This window comes from Bubalus bubalis, chromosome 1 (genome assembly GCF_019923935.1).
Source record: "Bubalus bubalis isolate 160015118507 breed Murrah chromosome 1, NDDB_SH_1, whole genome shotgun sequence".
Lineage (NCBI taxonomy): Eukaryota > Metazoa > Chordata > Mammalia > Artiodactyla > Bovidae > Bubalus > Bubalus bubalis.
In genome coordinates, this window is record NC_059157.1 from 61,591,069 (window position 1) to 61,611,152 (window position 20,084).

Here is a 20,084-nt window from a genome sequence, read left to right on the forward strand (position 1 = left end):
ACTGAGGGCTCCAGATTTTCTGTTAAAAACATGTATTAAGTTAGGAAAAAACCAAGAAAGAAGAAGACTAAGATCCTCTTTAAATAAGGCATTCACGATGGAAATTAACTTTTTTCAGGTGCCGAAAAGTATGATAAGGATGTTGATGACGTTACCCAGCAAAATGTCATACTTTCTCACTCGGATTCTGTGACACCCAAGTTTTTTTCTTACCTCATTTTCACTTACAATCATCAGTTACTCAATGCTTCTTCTTATCCAAACTTTTTAAATGCTAAAATTCCTCTTAATATTTTATTATGTATCCCATAAGTTATTAAAAAAAATTATTTTCAATTTTGTCTTTGAAAATTTTTCTAAATATTTTATTCTATTCTTAATTATACTGGGACTGCTTTATTGATTACGCCAAAGCCTTTGACTGTGTACATCACAACAAACTGGAGAATTCTCCAAGGGATGGGAATACCAGATCACCTTACCTGCCTCCTGAGAAATCTGTAAGCAGGTCAAGAAGCAACAGTTAGAACCGGATGTGAAACAACAAACTGGTTCCAAATAGGAAAAGGAGTACGTCAAGGCTGTATATTGTCACCCTACTTATTTAACTTATATGCAGAGTACAACATGAGAAAAGCTGGGCTGGAAGAAGCACAAGCTGGAATCAAGATTGGCGGGAGGAATATCAATAACCTCAGATAACACAAATGACACCACCCTTATGGCTGAAAGTGAAAGTGAAATAAGGAGAGTGGAAAAGCTGGCTTAAAATTCACCATTCAGAAAACTAAGATCATGGCATCTGGTCCCATCACTTCATGGGAAATAAATGGGGAAACAATGGAAACAGTTTTAAGGAATATTGGTCAGGAATTTTGTAGCGACATTCTCAACTGTGATTCTCCTAATGTTCATGATTAGACTGGCGCTGTATATATTTTGGGTGGAAAACTATAGAAGTTAAGTCTTATTTATGATCAGATCAGATCAGATCAGTCGCTCAGTCGTGTCTGACTCCTTGCGACCCCATGAATCACAGCACGCCAGGCAAGGGCATATATTACCAGCATGACAACGCTACTGAATTTAAACTTAAGAATCTGGCTGATGTTGTGTTTTTCAGATTTTTCACTATGAAGATTCATCTTCCACACACACTTTTATGATATACTCTTCAAAAAGAAGTCATTATGCATAGCCTACATGTAACATGAGGGGAACTATACTGCCCCTTCTTAGGGTAATATATCTATAAAAAGTTCTTGAAAGTCTTCTGTGTATATCTATCTATTTGCCTATTCTACCCCATTTATTTATTAAATCAATATTACAATTCACTTTTAAATATCAACAAGGATTTATACACACAGAAACACACACACACACTCACACTTTGGGTTATAAGTCTATTTTATCTTCATGCTTAAATTTTTCAACTCTGGCCACTGAAGGCCTAATAAATTAATAAAAATGCAAACTAAAGCCACATTGATAGTAGCATTTCAAATGGCTCAAAATTTGTGTTTTTATTTGTTTGAATACTTGCTTATATTTTGCATTACATAATTCTTCAGCTTCATCCTACACTTTTCTTTCTGGAGTCCTGGGATCAGCCAGTTCTCCAAGGAGCCCTGGTTCCATCTATCAGAGAGTTGTATTACAAACCAAGATCTGAGGGCTAGATGTACTGTTTGCTGTTAGGATTTCATTGTTTCTAGGCCCTCATCTGACAGAGAAGGCATCAATAGGACCATATCTAATTATTCAAACTTGATCCAAAATCACATTATTGAGAAGAAATTCCTGAGCATTATTCTTTCTTGGTGAAATTCTTACCAATTTTGATAAAATATTGTGTTGGCCCAAAAGTTCATTCAGGTTTTTCCACACCATCTTACAGAAAAATCAAAACAGTTTTAGGCTCACCCAAGACTTCTTTTGCAATTTTTTTTTGAACATAAAGTATCAATAGATTATTCTTGAGATTTCCACTTTTATTTTTATGCATTTATAAGAAAAATACAAGGTCTGATGTGCCTTGGTTACATTTTGTGTTTGAAATTACATGAGCGTGGAGGACAAGGTTAATAACAATGTCATTATACAGACTGGTCGGAGAAGGCAATGGCACCCGACTCCAGTACTCTTGCCTGGAAAATCCCTTGGACGGAGGAGCCTGGTGGGCTGCAGTCCATAGGATCGCTAAGAGTCAGACACGACTGAGCGACTTCACTTTCACTTTTCACTTTTATGCATTGGAGAAGGAAATGGCAACCCACTCCAGTGTTCTTGCCTGGAGAATCCCAGGGATGGGGGAGCCTGGTGGGCTGCCGTCTATGGGGTCGCACAGAGTCGGACACGACTGAAGCATCTTAGCAGCAGCATACAGACTGGTATATTTGAATTGTCACTTGATCATGTGTTATTATTATAAATTAAAATGTTCTTTAAAAAAACAAAAAGTGTACTGAAATCTGCAATTCTTCAACTATTTACATGATAAAATAAAACCATAATTGCTTATCCTTTATGTAAGTTCACAAAGATGTTTTTTTCATATTTCACTTCTATTAGCTTCAAAGTTTTGTTCATATCTCACCTTTTCGACTTGCATTTGTAAACATATATAGCTATTTATATGTTATACATATACTTATATGTATTGTATGGTATGCTGTTAAGTCACTTCAGTCGTGTCCGACTCTGTGTGACCCCATAGATGGCAGCCCACCAGGCCCCGTCCCTGGGATTCTCCAGGCAAGAACACTGGAGTCGGTTGCCGTTTCCTTCTCCAATACATATATCTTGTATGGTGTAGATATGCATAAAACTGCTTTCTATATTATCTGGCAGAATTTTATACCGTGTCTTCATTTTATTTTTAATCTTAGTTGACTGAATTATACAATGAAATAATGTTTTTTTCATGACACTTATGTGGATATTTTGTGAGATTTTGCATATCTAAATAGTATCTTTTGATTAACTTCACATATGAATAACAATGCAGTTGTGTTTTGAATTCTTATATCATAAACTGTTGCTCTCAAAATAATACAGCAATTTTCTTTTTGTCCTTTGACATTTTATATGACAGAGGATAAACCAACATATTTTTTTTCTTCTTTCAGCATAAATTGATTAGCTTTCTTACAAATTTTGAATTTGAGGGGAACAATTTAAATGTATTCATTTTACCCAAATGGATTTAAGTTCTGCTCTTTATATTAATCTTGACTGAGTTTGCATAAGTCACTCATTTAGCACACTAAGTCTTCATCACAGACATTTTACTTTCCTCTTTGTTTAATATTTTTTTCAATAACAAGAAGCATTTTATTTTTAGTCTTAACTCATATAAATTTCTCCTTTTATGATTTTATCATTAATCTTTTCTTCTCTCAGAGACATCGTCTCTTCTGTTTTAATGCTTGTTATGTATGTTGTGCACTCCACTATGTCTAATATATGAAGATTTTATATGTACTATGTTAGTTAAATACTCTCTGCACAGTTTATTTTAATTGTTTTTCTTTTAATGTCTTCCTTACCCATGCCCCTTTTAGTCTTTTGTATACTAGATTATTACCACTGTATTTCTTACTATTTTATAAGATACATAATTTTAAATTATTTCAAAAATTATAGAGCTAGTGTTTTTTTTTTTTTCTTTTACATTAAGCATTTTTTAAAAAATGATGAATTCCTATCACCTCTAAAAAGTCATTTCCTAGTTTCTGGGGTTGTAGAAAATTTCCCACATCTCAAAACTTTTGTCTATTTTGTAACCTATTCTTACATCTTCTTCCTTCTTCCTCTCTGCCTTTTCCCTTCTCCTTTTTTGCTTTTCTTTCCTCTTTCTTTGACAAGTACTCCTCTTCATCAAAAATGTTTCTTAAAATAGAAATAGAATGGCAGAAGCAAGGGGCAAGTGATATTGAACAGTTGCTTTCACCATCAAGTGAGATTTTTTTTTTTCATTAAAATAAATCCTGGTAAGTAGTAGAAAGTGGTCTGAAAGCAAATTACCTAACACTGAATGACTTAACACAGGCAGTCAACATTGTTCCCACTATAAGTGCACAAGTGCATTGTGTGTGTGTGTGTGTGTGTGTGCATGTGCACATGCGTGTACTCTGCTTATAATCTAGCTAAATGAAGGAAAATGTCTGTTTGTTGACAACAGATAAAGATATCAGTCACTTCTGTAGTATAACTATTTATAGAATTTGGGGTTTTAAAATATGACTTTGAAAATAGATTACATATAGCTGCAGTTCTCTTTCTTCTCTACAGAGTCTTATCAGTAGCAACTGTCAATTGATATTGTCACAGGCTTTCATTTGTTAAAAATTTACTAAAGAAAAGAATTTAGGTGATACAAACTAGCTTTATCAAATATTTCATGAAGTAGATAGTCTGCTGTCGGAAAACTGAAAAATGGAGAAGGGAAGACGTTTTTATAAGATAAGGATAAGAACAAAGAAGAGACAAGTAGCAAATATCTGATTGGCTGGGCCACACACAACCATGTTTGGGTGAGGAGGTCCAGACCTGGCTTGGCACTTGGAAATTAGCTGACTGAATATACTGTGTTTCTGGTCAAACAAAGCATTTACAGAGACATAAAAGTTATCTGCATTTCAGTTGTAGCACCCTGGGAAAGAGTGGTTCTTTTCGGGCCACAAAATTTGTTTCAGTAGTCTGCCCTTTTGATCATCTTATTAACCATTCAAGGGGTTTAGTCAAAAATTTCCCATTGTGACTCGATGTTACCACTGACCTTCAGTTCTTAGAGTAGTATTCAAAAGAGGTGAAGTCAGGCTCCTATTCTCAGCGCTTTTTATAATATTCTGTTCTTTTTTGTCATTTCAGTTGAAGAGAGAACATCTATTGGGTGCTGAATGGTTGCCCAAGAGGTGGCAAGAACACACAGAAGAACTGTACAAAAAAGAGCTTCACGACCCAGATAATCATGATGGAATGATCACTCACCTGGAGCCAGACACCCTGGAATGTGAAGTCAAGTGGGACTTAGGATGCGTCACTATGAACAAAACTAGTGGAGGTGATGGAAGTCCAGTTGAGCTATTTCAAATCCTGAAAGATGATGCTGAGAAAGTGTTGCACTCAATATGCCAGCAAATTTGGAAAATTCAGCAGTGGCCACAGGACTGGCAAAGGTCAGTTTTCATTCCAGTCCCAAAGAAAGACAATGCCAAAGAAAGCTCAAACTACCACACAATTGCACTCATCTCACACACTAATAAAATGATGCTTAAAATTCTCCAAGCCAGACTTCAGCAATACGTGAACCGTGAACATCCAGATGTTCAAGTTGGTTTTAGAAAAGGCAGAGGAACAAGAGATCTAATTGCCAAAATCTGCTGGATCTTCGAAAAAGCAAGAGAGTTCCAGAAAAACTTCTATTTCTGATTTATTGGCCATGCCAAAGCCTTTGACTGTGGTGGATCACAATAAACTTTGGAAAATTCTGAAAGAGATGGGAATCCCAGACCATCTAATCTGCCTCTTGAGAAATTTGTATGCAGGTCAGGAAGCAACAGTTAGAACTGGACATGGAACAACAGACTGGGTCCAAACAGGAAAAGGAGTATGTCAAGGCTGTATATTGTCACTCTGCTTATTTAACTTATATGCAGAGTACATCATGAGAAACATGATGTACTAAATGAAGCATAAGCTGGAATCAAGATTGCCTGGAGAAATATCAGTAACCTCAGATATGCAGATGATACCACCCTATGGCAGAAAGTGAAGAAGAACTAAAGAGCTTCTTGATGAAAGTAAAAGAGGAGAATTAAAATGTTGGATTAAAGCTCAACATTCAGAAAACTAAGATCATGGCATCTGGTCCCATACTTCATGGCAAATAGATGGGGAAACAGTGGAAACAGTGGCTGACTTTATTTTTCTGGGCTCCAAGATTGCTGCAGATGGTGACTGCAGCCATGAAATTAAAAGACGCTTACTCCTTGGAAGGAAAGTTATGACCAACCTAGATAGCATATTAAAGAGCAGAGATATTACTTTGCCAACAAAGGTCCGTCTAGTCAAGGCTCTGTTTTTTCCAGCTGTCATGTATGGATGTGAGAGTTGGACTGTGAAGAAAGCTGAGCACCGAAGAATTGATGCTTTTGAACTGTGGTGTTGAAGACTCTTGCGAGTCCCTTGGTGTCAAAGGAATCCAACCAGTTCATCCTAAAGGAGATCAGTCCCTGAGTGTTCATTGGAAGGACTGATGTTGAAGTTGAAACTCCAATACTTTGGCCACCTGATGTGAAGAGCTGACTCATTTGAAAAGACCCTGATGCAGGGAAAGATTGAGGGCAGGAGTAGAAGGGAATGACAGAGGATGAGATGGTTGAATGGCATCACCGACTTGATGGACATGGGTTTGGGTGGACTCCAAGTGTTGGTGATGTACAGGGAGGTCTGGTATGCTGTGGTTCATGGGGTTGCAAAGAGGCAGACATGCCTGAGTGACTGAACTGAAGTGAACTGAAATGAATGGCTGCCCAAAGGCACTGAATTTAAATATTTTGAGAGGACGCAGTATGTCAGAGACACAATAATATTATTAGTAATAAAACATTGTCTGTGATTTAGAGAACACTCTTGAGCCATGGTCTCCATAACCCAAACCAGCTGAAATCAGGTACATCAAGAAATGATCCTACATACAAATGGCCAAAAAAAAAAAAAAAAAAGAAAGAAAGAAACAAGGCTCAACATCACTAATTATCAGAAAAAGGCAAGTTAAAATTACAATGAGGTGTCATGTCAACCAGTCAGAATGGCCATCATCAGAAAGTCTACAAACAGAAATGCTGGAGAGGGGATGGAGAAAAGAGAACCCTTCTACACTCTTGTCAGGGAAGTAAATTGGTATAACCACTATGGGGCTTCCCTGATGGCCTAGCAGTAAAGAATCTACCTGCAGTGCAGGAGATGTAGGTTTGATCCCTGGACTGGGAAGATCCCCTAGAGGGGGGAATGGCAATTCACTCCAGTATGCTTGCTGGGAAAATCCCATGGTCAGAGGAGCCTTGTGGGCTAAAGTTTGTAGGGTCACAAAGAGTTGGAACAGCATGAAGTTTCCTTAAAAACTTTTAAACAGAACTAACATGTGATCCAGCAGTCCTACTTGCATATATCCAGAGAAAACTATAATCCAAAAGGATACATGCACCCCAGTGTTCACAGCAGCACTATTTGCAATAGCCCAGACATGTAAACAACCCAAATTTCCATCAACAGATGAATGGAGATGTGGCATATATACACAATGAAATATTAGTCAGCCATAAAAAGAATGAAATCATGTCATTTGCAGCAACATGGATAGACCTAAGATTACTATACTAAATGAAGTGTGTCAGACAGAGAAAGACAAACATCATACAATTGCAGTCATATGTGGAATCTAACTTTGAAAAAAAGACATAAATGATCTTATTTATAATGCAGAAGTAGAGTGTAGACTGGGCTACAGAAGTAGACTTATAAAAAGGATCTGAAATCTCTATTAGAAAAGAATCTGAAAAAGAATGGATATACGAATTACTGTATCACTTTGCTGTACACCTGAAACTAACATGGCATTATAAATCAAATATATTCCAATAAAATTAAAATATTAAAAAAAATGAGGCTAAAGAGGGAATATATCTTCAAGCAATTTGTTTTGCTTATAAATTTTTTGTTACTTTGTCTCTAATTGTCCAGAAGTTTATGTTCAGTGAGTTTATTGCAGAGAAACTGAGCTATCTGAACTCAGGGAGAATTTTGTGACAGAAATAACTACAAAATCAGCACCATCATAAAAAAATCAAACAGTCTGTTACAGGTTAGATTACCTTCCTTTGTAATAGCCTGTTATATGTGAACAATAGTATTGTCTTTCTGGTCTAGAGCAAAGCAAAATGTAGATAAAGAATATAAAAAACTTCCATGGCATAAGAATTAGGAAAAGAATGGTCAGAGAGGAAAGGAAGAATGGAAAGAAAAGTTCTTGGTCTGGCACCTTGTGGGGAAGAGGTCAGCCTTAATATCAACAACTTCTCTTCCTAATAAGTTTGATTTTGGGGTCTTTGGCATTTACACAGAACCCAATGTTAGGTGGAAATTTCTTCAGTTATGAAATATACACACAAGATTTGACACCTTGCAATTTGTCAGAGGTGTCAATAGGCCATGATACTTGAAAGGTCCCTTTCCATGAGTCTTGTTTTTACAAAAGCAATAGAGGAAAATGTTAACTGTCTATAAATTACAAAAGACAAAAATTCCCATATTAAAGATCTAATGAGAGTTTGTTATAATGGAATTGACAAGGAAATTTAGACCCACAACATTTTAAGATAATAGCTGAAACTGTGACTGATAACATTATACTAGGAGATATCAGAGTTTTCATATCTTTATAAAATTTCCAGAATACTTATATTAATAATTACACCCATACAAATGTAACTTCAGAAGGTTAAACATCACTATTTGATGATGCTCCATATATCATTTAACATATCAAATAAACCTCTTTTGTTTAACACTTTTATTTTTATAAACAGAGAGAATAAATCTTTTGATATGTTTCAAGGACCCTCTGGCAAATACAGAATTTAAAAAATAACTTCATTTAAAATTTGATTTTGGAGAAATATGTCAAAATATACATTAAGCCAAGGTGATGATTAAAGATACTGAAGGAAAATACAGAGTTACATAGTTGTAAAATCACCATAGTTTTTTTTAATATTGAGAAGACCTGGTTTTCTTGTGTATTCAAAGATTAATAATGACAACATTAAGCACAATAAATTATTTTGGCAAGACACAAAATATTTGCTTTTCATACAAATTAATTAACAGGTAAAGGAAAGCCTTTGCTCACTAGTTCTTATTGAGAGGAAGAGAGGATGATAATCTAGGAAAATTTTGCCCTTTTAACAGAAAAGGAAATCAAGTTTTAAAGTTGCACCAGTGTAGCTTTGATATAAAACTCACACACAAAAATACAAATCAACCCCAATCTTAGCCAGTTGACCACACATGAGATTCCTTTCCCAATATTTCTTTTCCAAACATCCTTTACAATTTTTATAATGATTTAGACTTTGTCCTATGTCTTTTCAACAATTTTAATTTAGGACAAAATTGCTTTATTTTTTCCTCTCTTACAAAAAGCACATCTCTGTGAACTAAGAATGCTGGCTGCCATATCAGTAAACAAAGGATGGTGCAGCCATGAAGTCATCACATTACAACCACCTGGACCCACGTGTGAAGCCAGAGGGAACTCAGGATGGAATACAAAGAATGCCCACCATCTGCAGCATTCCCCCACCCCAGATGGTGTGAAGAGACTCAGGATGAGAAATCAAAGCTCACTGGCCCTGGATGCCTGAGGTGCATGTCAAATAAATGATTTCAGTGAGCCCAGACTCTTGCATTTCCTCATATATAGAAAAGTGCTAAGTTCCTTAACTTGAGATATCTGGTTGTCTTTAATTAGCAATAATCTTTGGATATTCCAACTACCTGATCTTTTGTTGCAGAAATTCCTATATATCCTGGATCCCCTGCTTGACTCTTCAGAAAAGTTTCTCAGAGTTGTCTGAGATGCTGTGTCCCAGGCTTAAGTCCTCAGGTTTATTCACCAAATGAAACACAACTCTCACTTTTTGGATTGCATATCTTTTTTTTTTTTTTTTTCAGTCAACATTTCCACACCTCATATATTTTCTTACCCTAAACCCATACTAATTCCTTGTATAAATGTATTTCCTTTTTTATTTCCAGTAGTTTTAATTATGGAGAAGGCAATGGCACCCCACTCCAGTACTCTTGCCTGGAAAATCCCATGGATGGAGGAGCCTGGTGGGCTGCAGTCCATGGGGTCGCTAAGAGTCAGACACGACTGAGCGACTTCACTTTCACTTTCCACTTTTATGCATTGGAGAAGGAAATGGCAACCCACTCCAGTGTTCTTGCCTGGAGAATCCCATGGACAGAGAAGCCTGGTAGGCTGCAGTCCATGGGGTCGCACAGAGTCGGACAAGACTGAAGCGACTTGGCAGGCAGTTTTAATTATAATCTTACAGTCTTTTGTTGTGGATACCTCTTGTGTCTTTGGCAATGAATCTTCCAATGAAGCTATTTGGGAATCTTGAAGACTTTTCGAGGCTTCCACATGCCAATTCAAATAGGTATTTCATTCTGTATGTTGATTTGGGAATCTACCTTGCAGTGCATTTATTAAGTAAAAAAAAAAAAATCTTGCATAACTGGAACATCCCTCATAATTGTCTATGTAATTTTAGACTGTCTTAGTAAAATTTTGCCATTTTTGTAAACATAGAGTCTGGGACCACTGTTTTTAGACATAAAATGAGCAGGCAGGATGAAGGGTGTGCACTCAATTCCATGAAACTTAGGGATCCCATTTCTTTAAGCTAAGTCTTGGGTCTTTCAGAGATAAACTAACACCTAAGAGGGATGGGCCACTGGGTTGGAGATTTTGTGGTGTTTTTCCGTGTAGCTCACTGCGTGGAAGATTTCCTGAGGTTGGCAGGTGACCTAACGTCAATCCAACATGTTCTATGACCAACTTATCAAAGAAGGGGAGGCTCAGGATTAGATGGAAAGTACTGTAACAGCTTTTAAATGCTTTATCCTTGTGCACCAACTTTGTAGCTTTGCCTTCCAAGATTCCCACTAGAAATAGATCCATTATTCCCTTCAAGAGAAGATTTCTTTTTGGTGGTAGATACCCTAATGATTTTAATTAGTCCAAGTTGTGCCTACATATGTTTGATGTGCCTTTGATCAAAACAATCTGAAATTCTATCTTAATTTATTTATCCAAATTCCCCACAATTTATGCTGTGAACTTGTTTGGTAGTTAGTCAGACATTAGCAGCAAGGAGGTGACAGAGGTGAAAAGTCTTAGCTTTTTCTTTTGCATTTTACGATGCATTAATGACTGCTACATGTGGCAGATTCTCAATATAACTACGCTAGAAATTTCCCAGATCCCAAAACTTTTCTGGAATATATATATTCATATTCATTAAAATATATGACCTTTTCATATATTTATTCATATTTTAAAGTATTTATTAATATTTTATTCATATTATTTTAAAAATATTCATATTAAAAAAATAAAGTTGGACTGGAGAGCTGTATACAAAAGTGTGGAGCTCACATGCAAGAGAGACTCACCCATGTTCTTGGTGGTGATGAGAACCAGGAACCAGGACAGTTCAACAGGAGCCTTACCTGTGAGTCTCATCCTAGGCACTGTTACCAGGCAGCTTCAAATCCCATTCTTCGTTGCCAAGAACTGTTAAAAATGATTGCAGAAGAGAATTTAGACAATGCAATTAAACTTTAACATTTCACGAAGCAGTCTCTTTTTAGAGAATTGCAAAATGGGGCAGAAGGCAGGGAGCTTCTATAGGATAAAGAATAAAGATCAAGGAAGAAACAAAATATTGAATTGGCTGAGGACACATAGTTAGCTTTTCAGTGAGAAGGTCCAGAGTAGGCTTGGCATTTGGGGACTGAATGATGGGATATATTGTGTTTCTTTTCAAGTGGAGCATTTATAGGGACATAAAAGTTATCTGAGTTTTGTTTCCCTGACTTGGCACCCTGGGCAGAAGTGGAACCATTTTGGTCTAGAAATTTATTTTAACATGCTGATTAACTAAGCATTACAATTATATTTCTGACCATATCAAACATTAACCGCCTAAATTACTTTAGAATCTTAATCTCAGTATCCTTTAGAGTTCACTTAGAAAAACAGAGCCATTATACATGTAATGGAAACAGGGCATATTGGAATTAGACCTCATTATCAGAGCCCTGGCAGTCACAATGCCCTCTTAGACAGGACCCGGAAGGAAATGCTCATGGAGACATTGATGGGAAGCCGATCTCCCTGGACAGAACTGCTTCTGCGGGTCTGCATGGAAGAGTCTTGGGAGAGCCTGTAGCTGCTATGTGTCAGCAGTGCCCTGTGTGAGCAGAGAAGCTGAGTGTGGAATGAAGGACACCCACCAGGTACTTCTTATCATATTTCTTTAGAAAAAATTCAGAACAGTTTAGCAAAGAATTGAGGAATATATTGGTATTCTTTTCAGTTCTCATGGAAAGAAAAACATTCAATTCATGCACATTGGGCACTTCACAAAGTAAATTTTAAAAAATCTTTCTCAGTTCTAGAAAATCCTGAGAGAAGAGCTATTTTAGCCACAGCTTGACTCTATTACTAGTTCATTCTGTAAGAAAATCATTTTACCAATTAAAATCTGAGACTGGTTAATATCTAAATAATCAAATAATACCATCTGGTGGATAATTATTTACTAGGAGGCTTTGTTATAAACAACATGGACACTTCAGAATAGAAATAAAATTGCTAAGCCAACCAACAAAATATTCATGAAATTGGATTTGGAATTCTTTTTATCAGTAAAACATTGAGAATCAGGTGTTAATAATATTTATACATCTTATAAATATTCTTGTGAATGCAAAATAACTTTAAAAAAAGACTATATGACTTAATTACATATTATATGAACAAATATAATTGGAAGAGTGGAAAGGGGAACCTGCTTAAATTTTATAAAGCCTGTGTTTGGATGTTTCACAGGAGTTCGTCATAAATGCCTTTACCGCAGAAGGATTGCTTTCTATGGCCTCATACAGCAAGAAAGTGCTGAATGCATCTCTGAGGACTTCAGGTGTGCAAAAGGATTTTACTTGGGCTCCATTTTTCCCTCCAAAACAAACCGTTTCAAATTACTTGGCAACATATTATGCATTCTATAAAGCCAACATATTTATTTAAAGTTTTGACTTGTTAAAACATGTCTCTCTTGACGGTTCTCTAAAATTTAACATTATCATATGTTGTTATTTGTATATGTATAAAGAAGCTTTGAAAGTCACTCCAATAATATGTTTTTAAAGAAGCTATAATAAAAGGAATAATTTTAGAGAACAAGAATAAAACTGAGAGGCTTAACATGAGATATGCATGTGCCTCAGTTTGTCTTGTATCAGCAATTTGATAAAAGTGATAGGCTGGTAAATATCATAAGTATACTTTTATTTAGAAGAATACATTCATTACTCTTTTTCTTTTAAGATGATTCAGATTTCAAAATCACACATATTTATCCTTGACCCAGTAACTTCACTTCCAGGGATCTATCTTATAAAAATACCCAGATATGTAGGAAATTACTATTTATAAGGCTATTTATTGTAGCATCACTTTTTAAATGTAAATCTATTTATTTTAATTGGAGACTAATTAATTTACAATATTATATTGGTTTTGCCATACATCAACATGAATCTGTTATGGGTGTACACATGTTCCCCATCTTTTAACCCCCTCCCCTCTCTCTCCCCGTACCATCCCTTTGGGTAACATCACTTTTAATGGCTAAAATTGGGAACACACTAAATGTCACATTTAGAGATTTTGTCAGACATATTTGTTAAATACTCAGATAATATGTAAAAAAAATATGGGGAAAAAAGGGAATCTCTGGTTACTATTAAGAAATAATGACCAGGAATATTAGAGTAAAAACCAAGGTGTAGAACAGTGTGAATAATATAATTTTCTTTAAAAAAGGACAAAATATATATGCTTATTTCTTTGTTTTGCATGGAATATCTCTGGAAATTTATCTTTAAAAAAGATAATTTGAATGACCCAAGAAGGGAGAAAACTGGAGAACAAATGTAAGCAGGAAAATAATAACTGTGTATAATTTCTAGAGCTGACTTTGAAACAGATGAAAGTATTATCTAAAAATTTTACACAAACTTATGAGCACAAAAAAATAGATTAAAAATAAGAAACAATTACTTTTTTTTTTTTTTAGCCTATGCTGCTTTTCAGTGGTGAAGTGTTTGAAAATGCCATATGTCAAATTTATAGAAAAAATTTCATGCAAGTTAAACAAGAGTACTGCTGCTGCTGCTGCTAAGTTGCTTCAGTTGTGTCCGACTCTGTGCGACCCCATAGACAGCAGCCCACCAGGCTCCCCCGTCCCTGGGACTCTTCAGGAAAGAACACTGGAGTGGGTTGCCATTTCCTTCTCCAAACAAGAGTACAGTACAGAGTACATAATGTAGGGATCAGACACGTGGGATCTAGAAAAAATAAAAATAAACAAGAGATGTATATACCATTTGAGATGTGAAAGATAAGGTCCTACCTAATAGTAGGACAAGAAACATAATATAAAAAATTAAAAATAAAAAAGTTAAAAACAAAAAAGCTCCCAAAAGATATCTGGATCTATATTTTTTTTATATTTTTCAAACTACAATTTTGGAGTCTCAGAGTCTATTTTTCTCTATCTTCCAATTTTTAAGTATAGAATTGAGTGAAGATTATCTCACGTTCCAAAAAGTAAAGAGATCTATCATGCAGCAATTGTGCAAAATTTTATTTTGTGTAACTACTTAACGATTGCTCTTCCTACCTAATAGGGTGTGAATATTTAAAATTGTGATTCTAAAAATGAAAAGCAATTTATAATGTGCTCTGTTTTAAAGTATAAGTGGGCACAGTTTATCAAAATGTATTTTCAGTGTCCTCTGACTATACGTTTTATCTCATTTATTTTTATTGTCCAGACATAAAGATCCTAAAAGCAGAAGACAAGTTAAAATTTCTGAAATAGCATTACAAGGGAAGAAGATTATGGTTTTCTCTCTTTGGTAAGTTGCTTCTAGTACTTGACAAGTATATTGAACAAGTATAATTTTACCTTGCATATATTTTTACTTTTTATGATTTTAAATAGACAGCATAACTCAGAATCTGATAATAAAATATATACAAAAAGGCAAGATGTACACTGATATAAGTATCCATCTTGAAATAAAAACTTTGTTATATATACTTTATAGAATTACACTCTTTACTAACAAATAAAAATACACATTTGTGCATTTTAAACAAATGTAGACTCTTACCACAGGCTGTTTGTATTTTTTTGGTTTGTTTTAAAAATACATCATGGTCAGTATTTCATAAATGTGATAAGAAATTCACAGATGTACATATTTGTATACATTTTCAATGCTATTCATGTATATTATACTATTTGTTTTACATAGAAGATCAGATCATCAGTGGAAATAGGTTGTGTATTTGTTTAACTTCAACAGATTACTATTGAGGGCCAAGTGGCCCTCTGGAAAGTTGACCTTCCTTTACATTCATACTCTTCTCAATATTTGCTTAGTCCCAAAATAATCACATAAACTCTTAAAAACTAGAGAATATTCCTTGTCTTGAGTCAGAGAGGTAGCATGGAAAAAAAGGCAAGAGGGATTCAATCATAAGAGGGACTTAACTTGTCATTGTTGGCTTTACATGGAGGAAGGGAGTCATGAACCAAGGGACGTGGGCAGTTTCTGACAGCTAGGAATGGCCATAGCTGACAACCACAAGAAAATGAATTCTTGTAGCAGTTTGAATGAAAATGGAAGCAGATTTTCCTCTAGAGCTTTCCGAAGAAATGCAGCATTACTGACACCTTGATTTTATCCCCGAGTCCAAACTATAGAACTACAATATAATAAATATGTGCTATTTTAAGCTGCCAAGTTAGTGGTCATGTGTTATAGTGGCAACAGAGAACTAATGAAAAGATTAACTGAATTTGTTCTATGATTCTCAAAACACAAAAAGAATGAACTCTATCAATTTGGATGGATGGTCTATATGCATCCAATTTCAATGATTCTAACTGAAGCACAGTACTTTATTTTTGCCCACAGTATATTTTTTTACAACCACAAGAAACTGAATTCTTCTAACAATTTGAATTAAAAAGGATTCTTTACCAGCTGAGCTACCAGTGAAGCCCTATATTATAATACAGTATATATTATTATAAAATGTTTTATATTTCTTATATTATTTATTTGTATTTTAAAAGATAAATGGATACCTAAATGAATGTTCAGAAAATGTCTGGAAGGAGAGCTAAAAGCATTTGATAGGCATCTCAGAGAAGCAGCATATGCAATTGGGAATGGAAGGTGAAAAGAATAACAGCAATATAAGACAAATTCAGAACACAGAAATATAAAACAAAAGCCTTGAATCAATTGATGTTCAATTCAGTTCTATGTAACTAAGACCTCAAGACTGAAACAAGAAAATGGAAATGAAATTAGATTCAGATTTGATTTTTAGATATTGCACCATCTTGAATGCTGGAGTTACAAAGCACATGCTAAACTTAAATTGTGCATCTTTATTTATGTAGATGCTAAGGATTTAAACAAAGAAATATCCCTTAGAGGTAATATACATTCATCTTCTTTTTAAAAAGAATTCATTAATATATGATTAACATCTCCAATGTGTTTTTCCCGATACCTTATCCTGGGCTTTAAGCATATCAAATTAAATACAGTGTGTATAGAGAAACTCTCAGATTAGATACTCAGATCTGGCACTTGACCGAGGCAAGAGTTTAGTCAAATAACTGCATGTTTCTTAGTCTTAGTGTAAGTATTGTCTGTCACTGATGATAATACATATGGAAGTGCACTATAGGCTATAAACTCCTGAGTGCTGGATAAGTATAATTCTTCACATACAATATTTTCACTGTGCCATTACTAGAAATGAAAATATGTTTTCCTTCTCATTCTGTTATTGAACTAATTATTTCCTTCTGGAGATTAATTTCCAGCTGATCCAGGACATATTTCATACTCATACTTAATGACATACTAATTTAGGGGGCATGTTTCTAGTTCAAATTATCTATCAGGCTACTTCTTATCAAGATAAATGGGCAGTAAACATATGAGTTTCTTTATTTCACCGCTCCCAGCGCCATCTACATGTGCATAACTGCTGATCTCCATATAGACACAGCCCGCACTGTCATCACACTCTGCAATTTTCATATTTATTTACAAGTTTTGCTCACAATTTGACTTCTTCCCCATAAAAAAAGAACCACATGTGGACAGGTGTATTATTAGCTTTATATATGAACAAAGCTCGTGGAGGTGATGGAATTCCAGTTGAGCTATTCCAAATCCTGAAAGATGATGCTGTGAAAGTGCTGCACTCAACATGCCAGCCAATTTGGAAAACTCAGCAGTGGCCACAGGACTGGAAAAGGTCAGTTTTCATTCCAATCCCAAAGAAAGGCAATGCCAAAGAATGCTCAAACTGCCGCACAATTGCACTCATCTCACACGCTAGTAAAGTACTGCTCAAAATTCTCCAAGCCAGGCTTCAGCAATATGTGATCCGTGAACTTCCTGATGTTCAAACTGGTTTTAGAAAAGGCAGAGGAACCAGAGATCAAATTGTCAACATCCACTAGATCATGGAAAAAGCAAGAGAGTTCCAGAAAAACATCTATTTCTGCTTTATTGACTATGCCAAAGCCTTTGACTGTATGGATCACAATAAACTGTGGAAAATTCTGAAAGAGATGGGAATACCAGAACACCTGATCTGCCTCTTGAGAAATTTGTATGCAGGTCAGGAAGCAACAGTTCGAACTGGACATGGAACAACAGACTGGTTCCAAATAGGAAAAGGAATTCGTCAAGGCTGTATATTGTCACCCTGTTTATTTAACTTATATGCAGAGTACATCATGAGAAATGCTGGACTGGAAGAAACACAAGCTGGAATCAAGATTGCCGGGAGAAATATCAATGACCTTAGATATGCAGATGACACCACCCTTATGGCAGAAAATGAAGAGGAACTCAAAAGCCTCTTGATGAAAGCGAAAGTGGAGAGTGAAAAAGTTGGCTTAAAGCTAAACTAATACAATTATGTAAAGTTTAAAAATAAAATAAATTAAAAAAAATAAATGTTGATAGAGATGAAAAAAAAAAATAGAAAAGGAAGATCATGGCATCCGGTCCCACCACTTCATGGGAAATAGATGGGGAAACAGTGGAAACAGTGTCAGACTTTATTTTTCTGGGCTCCAAAATCACTACAGATGGTGATTGCAGCCATGAAATTAAAAGACGCTTACTCCTTGGAAGAAAAGTTATGATCAACCTAGATAGCATATTCAAAAGCAGAGACATTACTTTGCCAACAAAGGTTCGTCTCGTCAAGGCTATGGTTTTTCCTGTGGTCATGTATGGATGTGAGAGTTGGACTGTGAAGAAGGCTGAGTTCCGAACAATTGATGCTTTTGAACTGTGGTGTTGGAGAGACTCTTGAGAGTCTCTTGGACTGCAAGGAGATTCAACCAGTCCATTCTGAAGATCAGCCCTGGGATTTCTTTGGAAGGACTGATGCTAAAGCTGAAAGTGCAGTACTTTGGCCACCTCATGTGAAGAGTTGACTCATTGGAAAAGACTGTGATGCTGGGAGGGATTGGGGGCAGGAGGAGAAGGGGACGACAGAGGATGAGATGGCTGGATGGCATCACTGACTCGATGGACGTGAGTCTGAGAGAACTCCGGGAGTTCGTGATGGACAGGGAGGCCTGGTGCACTGCGATTCATGGGGTCGCAAAGAGTCGGACACGACTGAGCGACTGATCTGATCTGATCTGATGTCCATTAATAAACATGTATAGAATGTATGTGGCATATTAGGCAATTAATTACTGCATATTGAATTAACAAGTTATTCCATAAAATTGTCAAAGTCAAAACTATAATTTTAATATGCATTTCTCAAAGCTTGTTATTATAAAATCTGGTGTCTAGACTTAACTTGTTTTTAAGTAGTGTCTTCAGTTAAAATAAAGCCAGTATACATTCCTCATTCTCAGTATTTATATTACTATTGAAAGGAGTATTGAATCAAAGCCCTTGACACCCTTTACAGCCTTCAAATGCCAAATCCTTGATATAAATGGTATTTGCATCCAAGCTCAAATTTTCTATCCATAAAATACTATACTATCAGATGTAAATAAATATTTGTTATCAGATGTCAGTAGAACTTTGGGTCTAGAATAAATTTCCTCCAACATCCCTTACTTTTTAAAACATTTTATTCAATTTATTGAAACTAAAATAAAAAGTTCATACATTTCTCCAATACCCCATAACCTGTTTCTTGCAGCTGTTGCAACCACCAATCTTTCCCCTGCATTGTTAACTGAAAAGTGCATAATTTAAAACTTGAGAATTATATTCTATTTTACGGACTTCCTGAGGACTTGTGTGTGTGCTTAGTCACTCAGTCATATCTGACTCTGCAACCCCATGGGCTGTAGCCCACCAGGCTCCTCTGTCCATGGGGATTCTCCAGGCAAGAATACTGGAGTGGTTTGCCTTGCCTTCCTCCAGGGGATCTTCCCAATTCAGGATTGAACCCAGGCCTCCCACACTGCAGGCAGAATCTTTATTGTCTGAGCCACCAGGGAAGCCAGAGGTCTTAAGTAACCCCTCAGGTAACTGTGAAGAACTGCTACAAAGAGGTAAGAGAGGAGCCAGGATATATAGGAGTTTTGTGACAACAACAACAAAAAACAAACAGTAGTTGGAACATCTAAAGATTGCTGTTAAAGAAAAAAAAAAAAAAACATATCAAGTGAATGCACCTAGTGCTTTTATGTGTATGGGAAGATGCAAGAGTTGGGCTCATTGAAATGATTCCTTTGATGTGCATCTATCTAGGGACAGCGTCCTATTTTCTCCATCTTGAATGCCCTCAGTGTGTGGGTCCAGGCAGCAGTTGAGTGATGGTTTGATGGCCATGATACACTTTGCTTACTGTTAGGGCAGGTGATGTTTTTCATCCATAGTATTGATAAGTTTGTTTGGTTTAAAGATTCCACATAAAAGGGAAGTCATATGATATTTGTCTTTCTCTGTCTGCCTTACTTCACTTAGCATAATAACTTGAGGTCCATTCTTATTGTCAAAAAATGGCAAAATTTCATTCTTTCTCTATGACTAATATGTCACTATGAATGTGTAGGTATGTGTATATATATATACACAACATATACATATATATATATATCTTACATCTTCATTATTCAATCATCCATTAA